General features: G+C 36.9%; 1 pseudogene; it reads right to left on the reverse strand.

Moving 5' to 3' along the window:
• LOC106735051 (60S ribosomal protein L7a pseudogene) overlaps positions 1-12,174 on the reverse strand; it is a 37,151-nt pseudogene extending 24,977 nt beyond the window's left edge.
• Positions 12,175-14,746: the final 2,572 nt, after the last annotated feature.

Raw genomic sequence — 14,746 nt, forward strand, 5'->3', positions numbered from 1 at the left:
AAAGGAAAGGCATATATGCCAGTTATTAAATACTTCCTCTCAGTTAAATCATCACTACTTAAGAGTTTTCTGTGAAAATAATAATACTATCCCTTCAAACTTGAATTTAAATAGACAAGTATAAAATATATGAATAATAATGAACCTGTAGAAAATATTCTAAGTAAATACTAAGTTCTTTTGGCATTAGAAGGTGTTTTAGTTTCTGGGCTGGCAGGTGGCGTGCTGGTTAAAGACACTTGATTCCCATGTGGATGACCACGGTTTGAGTCCTGAACCTAGTGGCTTGTGTTCTCGCTTTCCCTTTCTCTGTCTCTCTCTGAGTAAGTTAAAAATAATAATAATAAATGGAATTAATTACATAAATAAATAATATATATATATATTTTTAAATTCATTTTTGTTTGGGAATCTAATATGTCAGTAATTAAATGGTTGCAAAGGTTAAAGTAAAAATAGAATAACTGTGAGCTGCAAATTTATTTATCTACCTATCTATCTATGATATCTATCTATTGTTTTATACCTGTGTGTGCATATACATTTATACATTACATATCTGCATCTATCTATATCAATAATAATACTAGCCTATCATCACATCATATGCATTTCCTTAATGCCCACTGTCTGGCAGGGGGACATCAACTTAGGCATTAAGTAAATATTCTGAGAAAAATGAGATTTTGTCCTTTCCCTCAAGGAATATGTAAGTTCAGAAATTGAAAGATAGCATATATTATTCTGCACCTAATCTTTTTATGAAATAGTCTTTGTGAGAGTACAGGATTTTCAGGGCTACATAAAAGTAAAAGACAGCAATAGTCCAAGACAATAAGGAAAAAAATAAAAACTCTTTTTTCGAATAATATTTTTTTGCTGTTCAATTTTACCCAAGAACAAAAAATGTCTAGTATTCACTTAAAAATCTAGTTCACTGTAGCCATGTGGAACCTCAACAGCAGATCTCTCATCGGAAACAATACGAGCGAGGAGAGAATGGGAAAATATATTCCAAGTGTTAAGAGAGAAGCAATTTCAGCCAAGAATACTGTACCCGGCAAGATTATCTTTCAGGTGGGAAGAAAAGACAAGAACATTCTCAGATAAACAAAACCTGAAAGAATTTACCAGCACCAGACCAGACCTCCGAGAAGTTCTCAAGTTTCCTGTATCAGGAAAACTAAACACAGATACATGGAAATAAGAGTCCAAAAACTAAGGAAGTAGCCAACATAATTATAGGGACAAGTCTGGAGTTGAAAACTATATCCCAGAATTTAATCAGAAAAATTGAACCAGAACAGAAGATAAAAGTATATGAGACTGATAGGTTCATGCACCTACCATTTGAACAGAATCCTAACCTGTTTCCTGGCTTTAAGCAAAATTCCTTGGCGTTTCTTTGATTTAAGTTAAAACTGGTTTTCTTAGTAGTAACGAGGGAACTCACCTTTGAAAGTAGTCAGGTTATGTAGGAAATTGTGTGATCAATGCAATGTGGGTGGGAAGGGAATGGAGGACAATTTTGGACACTAGAGGTGGTGTGAGAGGAGGGTGGGAAGGGACAGAGGGTCAGAAAGAGGGGTGGAATTAATTCTAGCAACTAGAAGTGGAAATTTATATTTTTTGTAATGCAGTAGGACATGTAGCCCCAGCTAGGTGCTACTTTATAGGATGCGTAAAGTTAGACTTGTGCTCATGGAAATGTGTGTCACCTGTGTTTGCTATGAGGATATTTGGATTGATTAGGGTCTTTGGTGATTCAATAAAATGTGGGGGGAAAACGGTGTAGAAAGCAAACATAGATACCAGAGACAGTGTGGGAGGAGAGCAGGAGGTGGCAGAGGGTAAGAGATAGGGAACTAAGGATGGGGGAAAAAAGCAAAACATACAGAAAACAAGAAATGGAAGATCATTTGCTGACGATAACATGTTTGTTGATGTGCTTGATTGAGACAATATACAGTATACTCTAGATGGAAAATCTCACTTTGTATGCTGTAATGATGTACAGTGAATGAATGCAAATAAATAAATTGAAAAAAAAAGAAAAAAAAATGTCTAGTATTAAACATGTCTTTATACTGATGTCTGTTTTTCAGTAATGCCTTTTTCCTGAAGAGAGATGTAAATTTGAGAACTAAAAGCAATAATACAGGAAGACCTTACTTTACAAGGTATGCCAAAACTTTACCTAAGGATAGAGTGTCTTTAGTGGCAATAAATTCCATAGGAGATTTAGAGACAAGCAAAAACACCACAGAAGATATACTACAACTGGGCCTGCTATTTGAGGCCTCCATTTTTCATTAATATGTATTAAAGAAATCAGTGATTTATCATTGGGATGTGTGTGTTTTCTCTTTCTCTAAAACCATAACCCCAAGGAGTTGGTTTAAAAATTGGAATCATACATAAATAGATGAAAATAGGTAAATCATACAGAATATGCTGTATTATATTATGCCCATAAATAGACTGTTGTAAGACTGAAATTAAATGAAAAATGACCACAAACCATTGTATTATCTAGCTTTCCTGTGGTAGGTAACAATGAAGCGTAGCAGGTAGATAATGCTGCAGAGGTATTCCAGAGCTCTCCAAGGATGGCTCACATGGGAAGGTTCCAGGTTTTTATCTGGAGACTCCCTGAAAACACTACGCACACAAGAGCCAATTGTCTAGCACTGTCTATAGCTGGCAATAGATCATGGCATAGAGACACTGTTCCAGTTGCACACTTCCTACCCCGTCTCTGTCTCTTTCTCTCTCTCTCATTTATGGAATAAATGGATTTAATAAGCAAAAGCAAGGGATTACAGCATGACCAAGCTCCATTGGAAGGGGTGCTTTCTCCTTCTGTCTCCCTGTCAGTCTCTGGTGAGTACATGTGTCCTCTGGCAAATTAAAAAGAGAGAGAGAGAGAAGAGGAAAACAAAATGTGTGCTCCTCTTATCACCCTCCCCCAAAAAATAACAATAAAAACTAAGAAACCTAAACTATTAGTGGCTTATAATAGGAGACCTTTATTTATCATACACATTATAGATGCATGACTGTGAACTAACTAATATTCCTTTGCTTCATGAGCTTTCTCATTCCAGGACAGGTTGAAATAGCATACACTATTTAGGACATAATGCTGACTAAACAGAGGGAAAAAAAAAAAGTAAACCATATAGCAACTCCTAAAATATCTGGTAGGACGTGGCTTACCTCAGTTCTGCTCAGCAGATGTCTAAATCCAAGTAGAACAAAGATGAGGAATGTGCTTCTACCGTAACATCGCTGAAAGTCAGTGGGTCACACCAAGATTCCACAATCCTCTAACATGGAAGGGGAGAACATATACTGGAAGACAATACTACACTTTCATATATGTAGATTAAGAAAGCTCGAATAAAGAGACTTACCTTTGAGCTCAGTCATGATTTGAACCAGGAAGCTGAACATAATCGTAAAGGCAGAATGGCACGTCAGGTGTTTTGGTTTTGCAGAACGAAATGTAGAAGTAACGACTAGTAAAAGGAAAATAGAGAACATAGCCCAAGAATAACCAAGCAGGACTAATACTATTGAAATTTTTCAAGTTTGTAGTATAATTATGATTACTATAATAATAATTACATTAGTATAATTAATATAATGTTCAATGAACATTACAATGTTTAATTTATTGTGAAGACAGAACCATTCTAAAAAGTAAAATAGCGCAATTTGATTGGCACTCTCATTTTTCTGCCCACCTCCAAATATACTTTTAATTTACTCAAATTTTTGTTAGTTTTTGATAAAATATGAATATAAACAGCTTTGCCAAAATCAAGGCATAGGGTATTGCTGAAGGCAGGGGACAGGTAACCCATCTCCATGACAAAAGTTTTCCATATGGAGACACTGCATGAGAAATATGTTCCTTACCTTCCTTCCTAGTTTTTTGCACATAATGAAGATTAATGTATCTTGTCTGATTATAAGAGTCACTTATAGTACTCTACAACAAATAGATCACCAAGCTCCAGAATCAGAATATACAGAGGACAGAGTCTTAATTTTGTGTTTTTTAATAGACACAAAGGAATTATTTTGGCTTAGTAAATTTGGGATATATTTGAGTATGGCATAAGTATGCTCAATACATGGATATAATAATATCAAACATTATTCCATATTTTTTGTTTTTCTTTTTTGCCACATTCAGTATAGCGTTTATAAATATCTGGTGACCCCTTCCATGAGAAGCTTATATTTTTCAATCTGGACAACTAAGTCATAGCTTTGTGTTTATGTGATACAAAATCATCCCCCAGGGGAGATGGCCATGCCACAATCTCTTATCCTCCATTCTCCTCTTGGGATCTTGGGCATGCACACATACATGCCCGGCGTGAGTTTAAGCCACCAGGTTCAGGACCTGAACCAGTGTCGCTTACATGGGAGTCCAGCAACATAGCCATTATGCTAACTGCTGGTCCCAAAGTAATTATTAAAGAAAGAAAAAATAATCAACCCTGTCAAAAATAGCACATAAACAAGAAATGAAGACAGAATTTGCTATTAGACTTAGTAATGTGGTGGCCTTTGGGATATTCATATTCTCTGTCTCTTTCTCTCTGTCTGGAGAGCACACACGTCCCATAGCAAAAACCTCTCCAAAAAAATTTTTTTTTCTTTGATTCTGGGACACCTACTTTCTTGATTATTATTATTATTATTATTTTCTTCTTCTTAGCTTTCTAATTCCTCCTCTTCTCTATTTTTTTTTCCTGGATTTTTATCTTCTTGAAGTCTAACCATTACAATGCTCCAAAGCTCACTCAGGATTTCTAAGCCATTATACGTATAATCCTTTAGTGACTCATTAATGATGTGACTAAAATAACTAGTGGGTCTTTCAAAATGTATGTGTCAATTCATGAACTTTATTCATCCACATTTCACAATACCTTCACATCTCATCAGAATAAAAGTAAATGTCCCATGAATACTTAGCCCAATTTTGTCTGATTTCACTTTCTTTCTGATTTTTTTCCCTTTTTCTTTCATCATTGCTCATGAAGACTACACCACACTAGTGAATAATTTTTCCTTCTTTTGAGTTTACTTAACTTGTTTTCCCATAAAAGATAAAGAAACAAACAGACAGAGGAGATTTTTTGAGTGCTCAGCATATAGGAATATCAGTCTTAAAAAGGTATACATCATTTCTACCAATCTAGTTATCATTGTAGTAGTGCATCATTTTCCAGCACTCAATAACCTTTCTTTTTACATTGTTCTTCAAAATGTTTAGCTGCCATCTGTAATAGGATATGTTTTCATTATTTGCTTTTTGACTTATCTCCTCCTTTACAGTATGAATTCTACTGAGTGAGCAACTTGATTCAGTTTTGTTCACCACAATATCCCAAGTAAGATTTCAATTGTTTTCATTAAATGTAATAAACAACTAAAAAAGTTAAACAATAAAAAATTAAATAACTGAGTATTCCCAAAGATCTACCACACACTGTGTAATTAGTACGTGTATAAAGCTTGTCAGGCTGCAATGTTACCAGTATTAAATATCTCACTACTGTTTCAGTAGAGTGGTGTGAAGAAAGAAAGGAAAACATTTATCATAAAATTTTTGTAACACTTAAAAAGCATAAAATAAGTGGTAGTTATAAGGATTGTGAATTAGGCTGACTTTTGTCAACTGCCTTAGAAATCTTAAATAAGAGTAGCAATCTTAGATTAGTTAATCTGTCAACTTTGGGGATGTTATTAAAATGGAAGGTCTCTAGATAAAGAAAAGAAAAATGTTGTCCCTAGAATCAGAGGAAAAACTATTAAAAATTAGGTCTGTAATTAGATTGTAGGTGTTTCAGGACTGTAAAAGAAACTAAAGGTAAAAGTTCTTTTATGTTAAATTAAGGTACTGAGGGGACCAGCAGTTGGTGTACTGACTCCCATGTAGTTGACCTAGGTTCAAGTTCCAGACCGGGTGCCTTAAAGTCATGCTAGACACGTGTGTGTGTGTGTGCCCAAGATCCAGAGAGGAGAATGGAAGAGAAGAGATTGTGTTGTCGCCATACCCCCTGGGGGAGTGATTTCTCGCTTTCTGTCCCTCTGTCTCTCTCTGTCTTTCTGGCGAGCACATGCACCCTATAGCAAAAACCTCTCAAAAAAAAAAAAGGCTCTGTCTGGGTGAAGTGGTAACAACCCCCTTCCCTGATAAGAAAAGGGTATTTGGTTCAATTTACTTCATAAATTTGTAGCTTGAGAATCCTACTACATTCATAGAAGGTACTTTTTCAGTCTTACAAGATTTTGGCAGCCTCAGACTACTTGTAGAAGAATCTTTAAAAACTAGTCCATGGTTTGATACCTTCCAATCTTTTGGTTTCTGCCATAAAGTGCTGACATTTGGTATCAATTTAGTGGAGACATGTAATACCTCTCTTTTGTTGCCTGACTTCCTTTGCTTAACAGTAAATCTCCCATATTCATCCATTTTCTTTCAGATGCCAAGGTCTCATTGTTTTTTATGATCCTAGAGATAATACAGTGGAGGAGTCCAACCCGGTGGGGCCCCAGGATCTATTTTGAGCCTTTGACCTATGAGCAAAGCTTGGGTCGACTCAGCATGTTTGCAAGGCCACTTGTTGTATGCTCCAGAGACTGCAGTAGCCTTGCTGGGAAGTGACCCCCACCCCCCGACTCCCTGATATACTACTATAAAAGAATTACATAGTTCTCTCATACATCCTGAGTATATGATAAGATTTCTTGAAAGTCCCCCAACCGTTCCCCTTTGTCCTGACCACCTACTGTTAATTACAATGCTTCATCTCTGTGGTCACAATAGAGGGTGTGATGAAGTTACATCTAGACAGAAATCTTCTTGACCATTGGAAGGCCCTTCAAGACACATTTAACATAAACTTAAAAATAACCTTTTAGGCCAAAACTGGCCCAAGACACTCCTGTCCCATGGTAGCTAATGTTCTAACAAAATACATAACAGTGGTGCCACAGGCACAATAGAATGCTTAGGTATACCACAAACACACTTTAAAGTTCTTCATTAACTTGTTAGTCACTTCACCACCAGTTGAAAAAGCTGTTTAAAGTATCCCCACCCTTACCAAGTGAAATAGATAAATATATTAGGATTCCTTGAATTAAGTTTTAGATCCCCATAAAATTATATAATTATATAAGTATCATTCTTTATTGAGATCCGTAAGAACTATACTTGAGATTTTCTTTTCTTAGCATCATGCTCAGTAATCACAAGATGGCTGCTGCCGTATCAGCTGATAATTATCTCTGCTTGCTGAAGCTGCTTTCTGGAAACTGCATTCCATGAGGACCTGCCTACGTTAAACAAATAATTGCTGGACTGCAATAGACCCACTCTTAATCCAACCCTTAATGGAACCTATGTTCCCTATTGTTAAAACTTTATGAACTGATCATTAGAACATATAGCCCCTCACCCATTTACTTGCATGTATCACATTTTCAATAAAAAGGCACGATAATTCTTAGCAGTGGTCACTCTACAGAAAGCGATCTCTGGTGGGGTGGGGGGGTGTCCGACTGAGGATGTGCATGAAAGAGACACCAAGGCCTCAGTCTTTCCTTCCTGTGCTGTCTCTGACGAGATAATCCCCTGCCGCCAAAGCTGGACCCTGGCAATACAGGAAGGAGATGAGAAATGGTAGAGTGTGAGAGAGAGGGAATCAAGAGGAAAAAGAAAGAATGAAATATTTAAGGGATACAAAAATGGAAAATTATCCGTTGATGATAATGTGTATGGTAATATCATTGACTGAACCAATATGCAGTATATTCATGGTGGGAAAACACATTTGGTATGCTGTAGTGATACACAGTGATTGAATATAAAAAAGTTTTAAAATAAATAAATAAATAATATCTGATCTATTTTGATGTCAATAACAGGTAATTTGGCCAGTGTAATTTAAGAGAACAGAGGTGTATTTAGCTCGATTTTGGAGATTGACAAGTTCAGAGCCAACATCTGGTGAGGGTGCTCTTGCTGAGTGATAACATGGCAGAGGGCCTCACACATAGGCAGGAGGTTGAGCAGAGTGTATATGTGTCTGTTTATCCTAGTTCTGGTTGTATTCTCTCTACTTATAAATCGACCAGTATTCAGGTCCAATCTTAATCATCTTTCAATGTCTTGATCCCATAGGTGGATTAAATTTCCACTTAATACCATTCTAATATATCCAAACTTCAACACATGAATTTGGAATGGTGGGATATATTAAAACCATAACAAAAATCTTTCTAGGTTGGAAGTCTCACAAGATAATGAGAGTTTCCTTAAGTTTTACTCAGGCCTACATTCACTACTTTTAATGACTATGGTCAAGTGACAGGATAATGTGAGTAGAGCTATCTATCCCTCTACAGAAGGAAGTAGATCAATCAAAGAGTTATAGTACCTGGTTAATACATAGCATGAGATTAAGGACAATAATAAGGAAGTTGATGCAGAGATGAACACATTGGAAAGGAAGAGAATATACAATGGACACTATTGATAATAATAAAAGTCTGCATCACACGATTTCATAGATATGACTGATACATTATAGTTTGGACATAATAATGGTTTAGAGTAAATGAGGGATACATGTCAAACTTACCTAGGTTAGAGTTTTCATAAAGGGGTCAGGAGCCTGTGAAAGGTGTGTGCATACATTATAGAACAGATTATTTTTTAATCTGACTTATTTTTGAGAGATTTTTGCTATAGGCGCATGCGCTCGCCAGACAGAGAGAGACAGAGAGACAGAAAGTGAGAAATCATCACCCAGGGGGGATGGCATGCCACAAACCCTTCTCCTCCATTCTCCTCTCAGGATCTTGGGCACACACACACACGCGCCTGGTGTGAGTTTTAAGCCACCAGGTCCGGGACACGAACTGCGGTCGATTACATGGGAGTCCAGCGACATAGCCATTACACTAACTGCTGGTCCCAGATACTTCTTTAAATAAATCATTAAGGTATGTAGTGCTGAGGCATTAATAGCATCATTGAGAAGCTCAGGAGTAGCACTTTACTTGCCAGAGTTGTGGTTAGGACTAGTTTCCATAGAATTGGGCTTTCTAGGGACCAGCAGTTAGCATAATGGCTATGTTGCTGGACTTCCATGTAGTCGACCACGGTTCAAATCCCGGAACTGGTGGCTTAAACTCACTCCGGGTGTGTGTGCATACATGCCCAAGATCCCGAGAGGAGAATGGAGGAGAAGGGATTGCGGCGTGGTCATCCTCCCTGGGGGGGTGATTTCTCGCTTTCTGTCTCTCTGTCTCTCTCTGTCTGGCAAGTGCACGCACCCTATAGCAAAAACCTCTCTCAAAAAAAAAAAAAGTTGGGCTTTCTAAATTTAACAATGATGAGAGAAATATGGAAGAGAAAACCCAGCTGGTGGCATTTAAACATGAGGAAAAAAAGTAAGGTAATACCACAATGGCCAGTAATTCCAGAATGACAACCAGGGGACCTTGAACTGCAGGAATCTGGAGCAATGGCTAGTAGACTATGACATTCAAGATGTAGGATACATTGACTGCAAAGAATAATATTCTGTGGTTTCCATGACTAAGTTATATCAATAGTTTCTGAACAAGTGGCTAATATCAGTCACTAAACTCAACACTGCCTTACCTAATTTCTAAGTCTGAGTCATTTCTTAGACACAGAAGCCATCAAATGAAGAGGAAGTCCTTTACCCCTGAAGAAAGACTGAAATGTCATGGAAAGAATATAAGAAATATTTTTTCACTAATTCCTCAAATGGACCAATGACAATTCACTAGAATAATTGTAGCCAGAAAAGGAGATACTCAAGTCTAAGATGATAATTATATAGGAAATTCCTAAGTAGAGATATATGAAGACTACTATAAATTGATTTCTTGGTCAAAGTTTCTCACTGATCATCTCATGAATACAAGGAACATACTTCCCTAGCCCTGAATGCGTAACAGTATGAATGTGCATAACATGCATCACCGAGCTCTCTGAAATACAGAATAAAAGTCACCTTTGTAGAAAGATCAAATGCAAACTCTTAAAAATACCTACAGTCTCCCTCTGCACCCACCATGAGCCAAGTTAAATCAGAAGTAATATGACCTACCAACTTGTGTTGCAGAGATGATTTATACCCTCAAGGGCTATGGTCCTCATCATAGTTTGTTCAGTTCAATTCACCAATATGACCACTACAAAAGTTAGATGGATAATGGAGAATGACAGTTGAATCTTGAATATACAGTCAAGTGATAGTCCCAATCATAGTTGTGCTGGTGTAATTTCTGCACTGAAACATACTGTCACAGCCTCTGGAACTTGGTATGTGACTATTGATCTGATGAATGCATTTTGTCAATCTCCATCAGGAAGGATGACCAAAATAGTCTGCATTCACATGGGAAAGACAGTGGTTCATATTCACTGGGTTATCCCAGGGCTATGTTAATTCTGCTCTCTATTACAATGTCGTCCAAAGGGACCTTGATTGACTTGACATTCTGCAAACATTTGCAAATATCATACTGATCCACTGTATTGATGACATTGTGCTTATCAGACTTGGTGTACACAAAAAAAGGCAGGTACTTTGGATGTCCTTGTAAGGAAAATGAGCTGAAAAATCGGGGAGATAAACCTCAGAAACATTCGGGGATCTACAAATTAATGAAATTATTAGGCATCTACTGATTTATGCTATGTCAGAATGTCTTCTGTAAGGTAAGGGAAGGGTGAACAGAATATTTCATGGAACTCTTTAGATTTTAGTAGTACTATAGAACTAAGCATAGATCATCTTTTACACACATATAATTTCAAGGTTTTGCCGTAGAATGTGTCTGCTTGCCTGAAAGAGAGACAGAGAGAGACAGTGAGAGATAAAGTGAGAAACCATCTCCCAGAGGGATGGTCATGTAAAGATGTCTTCTCCTCTATTCTCTCAGAATTTTGACACACACACACGTGCCCAGTATGATTTCCAAGCCGCTCATTCCAGGACTCAAACCACAGTCAGCCATGTGGGAGTCCAGTGCACCACTCCACCATCTGCCATCCCATACAACATTTTAAACAATTTATTTAATGGGTACCTCTAGAGGAGAGGGCTCTGTAATAGTTTACACCTCTTCCATAAGCTGGTTTTCTACTCAGGTCAGGCCAGTTATGTCATTCTAGAATAGATATTTGTGAAGTCAATGACAATTTTCTTCTGCAGCAGAAATTAGAAATACTTTTTCTGTAAAGTCACTTGGCCAAAATAGAAAAAAAAAAATAAATTAACCAGGGCACATCAACTGTCTATATAATAGGAATTAACCACCATGAGCTGGATATTATAAAATCAATCAGGTCAAAGTCCAGGAGCAGTTCATTATGTGATAAAAAATGGCTTATTCAGGACTTGGTCTGACCCTGTTCAAAGAGCTTAAGTAAATTGCACAAACAGGTAGGTGATTCTGATACCATGGCATCTACTTCTATTGCAATGAAACTTTTATTCATCCCTAAGCTAAGAACTCATAGAGAATTTTTCTTTGACATGCTGTTAGAAAAGAAAAAAAAAAACTATATATTAGACCTGGCTCATGGATGATTCATTTTGATGTGATACTGTGAATTGACAATAGACTGTTCCCTCATGACAGTGCAACTCAAAGGTGGCCCCAAACAGCAGTGGAAAATGGACAGAGATCTGAGTAGTACACATGCTTAATCCCTTTGGTTGAAGGTAATTGTGGTCTGAAGCTAAATATATACTTGGGAGTTGAACCAATGATTTGGACGTTTGTGAGGGTCAAGAAGAAATAAGCTTATACATTTGGAAAAGAGAGGTCTGAGGAAAAATATGTTGTATTATAGTTTCCTACCTCTACTGTACCAAATTAGAAAAATGCAGTGGTGTAAAACAACACAAATGGTTGATTTTACACATGTGGATGTTAGAAGTCTAAAACGAGTATGGCTTGCCTATAATCAAAGTGTGGGCAGAGCTGCATTCCCTTCTGGAAGTCCCAAAGGAGAATTTGTCCTTTGCTTCTTTCTAGTTCTAGAAGCTTCCCACACTTCTTAGCTTGCAGCCTCTTTCTGGCTTCTGTATCACCCATGGCCAGTCAAGTCTGCCTCATATCATATCACTCTGACACTGTCTCTTCTGCTTTACTTTTCCACTTACATGAGAAATCATTCAATTATATTTGGCCTACCTGGATAATTCATATAAATATTCACATCTCAAGGCCAGATAATTAGGCATCTTAATTCCATCTGCAATCTTATTTATCCTTTGAGATTTTATATTCAAGTTTTCACTGGACTCAAAGGTTAGAACTTGGACCTTTTAGGAGGCCCATTATTTTGTCTTCTATCTATTGGAAGTGAGATCATGTATAGATATTAAGGTCTTGTATCATACCCACCAGAAAGCCATTACTACAGAAAAGGTCATTCTAACTGTCTGACTTGATTCTTAGAAACACAGCGTGTGCCTTAAGCTGCCCAGGGTTTATGCCATGCTCCTGGAAGGTCCTCAGCAGGTTAGGCTCCACTCACCCAGAGCAATACTCTTTGCTGTCTCTCTTCTTATCCTATTCTAACATCCTTCATTCCTTTACAATAATTTAAAAACTAGTGTGTATCAGGAATTATTCTGTAATTTTACCATAATAACGTAAAGATAGCAGTTTGGAAGTCAAAGAGATCAATTTGAATCTTGACTACTAACCGATTTTGTGGCCAGTGATAATATGTTTAATTATTCTTAGTTATTAGTGTGTAAATTCTGTTAAATAATACCTAGGTCTATTGTTATTTGGAAGTCAAAGAAGTAAATATGTGAAAAGCTGAAACAAACAAACAAACAAAAACAATGTTCACACTAAAATAGTTCTCATCAAATAGTGGCTATTGATGTTAGTAGTATAAGCTATTTTTTAAGCATAGATGGCCATAAAGGATAGGGATCCCTAAAGAAATAAGGTAAAATATCCATAGTGATCACATTTTACTTACTATTACTTACTTACATTTAAAACTTTGCATATTTTATACTTATATTACATATACATACATACATTATACTTGACATATTTAAAACTTATATTACTACCATAATCAGAAAATAAATCATTAAAAAAACATTAAATTTTCATAAAAATCTTCTACCCTAGTTTTTATTTAGTGATTCTCACCATGTGATTATTGAATTATAGGCTGCCATAAGAAAATGCTGTATAAATAATTATGATGGCTATGGAGGAAACTCATATAGAGCACTGAGGTCAAGATTACAGATGATCAGACCAACAGTAAGGTTATTGGGACAATAATAAATAGATCTGGGAGAAAATAGCAGAAAAGAGGTTGATGCATTCTATAAAATATGACCATGGTGGAATGTTGGAAGGGTATCATTTTTAACAGTACGAATGGAGTATGACTGTAGAGATAATGAACTGCCCTCATCATTATATATTGACACTTAACCCCAGGTTAAGACCTTTGTTGTACTTAATGATGCAATTACTAGGTGGAATACTGAGTGCTTTGAATATCAAACATGAAATGCTGTGTAAATGTCTTGAGAGACCATAACTGTGTAAACAGGTCTTGCCATTAAGCTTTGCTATTCACTTCTGTCCTTGTAGGGCAAATATGACAAACCTGATGTCACTAACTCAAGAATTCAGGTTTAGAGGGGGAGTCAAACTGAAGAATGATAAGACGTAAACAAGAGTCACCCAGGGAGAAAAGCAGAGCGGGGTAACTTAATCACTGAACCCATCACACAACATGGTGCTAATCTAAGAAAGCTTTAAAAGATCTCACACTCTACCTTGAAAAATAATCCCAGTGCAGCTAAGAAATATCTCCACTGCCACAAATAAATGTTCTGTGTCAGATGAGATATGTATTACTTGAGATAGTACATATAATCACAGGTGCATGAGGGGATTTTAAAAAGTTCATGGAAAATGGAATTAAAATGGGAGTTTATCTTGGTGCAAAAATATTTTGAAATCTCTACATAGTTATAACATAATATGCATTTTCAGTGACCTTGTTGAAGATCCTGCATATATGTGTGTGTTTGTAAAGATATGGGTTTGCTCTCATCAGGAGCTTGGGGCCAGGGGAACCAGCAGTTAGTGTAATGGCTATGTCGCTGGATTCCCACGTAGTCGACCGTGGTTCGTGTCCCGGACCCGGTGGCTTAGAACTCACGCCGGGTGCGTGTGCATGCATGCCCAAGATCCTGAGAGGAGAGTGGAAGAGAAGGGATTGTGGCGTGACCATCCCCCCGGGTGGTGATTTCTCGCTTTCTGTCTCTATGTCTCTCTCTGTCTGACGAGTGCCCTATAGCGAAAACCTCTTGAAAAAAAAAAAAAAGAAGGAGCTTGGGGCCCACAATGGTTCTACCATTTGAAATAGTTTTATTTTCAAAGTAGTGCTTAAAATGAGCTAAACATATCAATTATTATGATTTCATCATGATCCTTGATTTCATGGGTAGAAATTACACATACAAACCAGGCGAGGTCTAAATATAGAAAATATAATCAGCACTTGTTGTATTCACCAAGAGATGAGCTAGAGATGAATTTCTAACATGACTTGGCTTGAGGAACAAGCTCCTGTCAGGAAATGAACCAAACTTTATTTCTTTATGATTCTGTATGA

This window comes from Tupaia chinensis, unplaced genomic scaffold (genome assembly GCF_000334495.1).
Source record: "Tupaia chinensis unplaced genomic scaffold, TupChi_1.0 Scaffold000282_1, whole genome shotgun sequence".
NCBI lineage: Eukaryota > Metazoa > Chordata > Mammalia > Scandentia > Tupaiidae > Tupaia > Tupaia belangeri.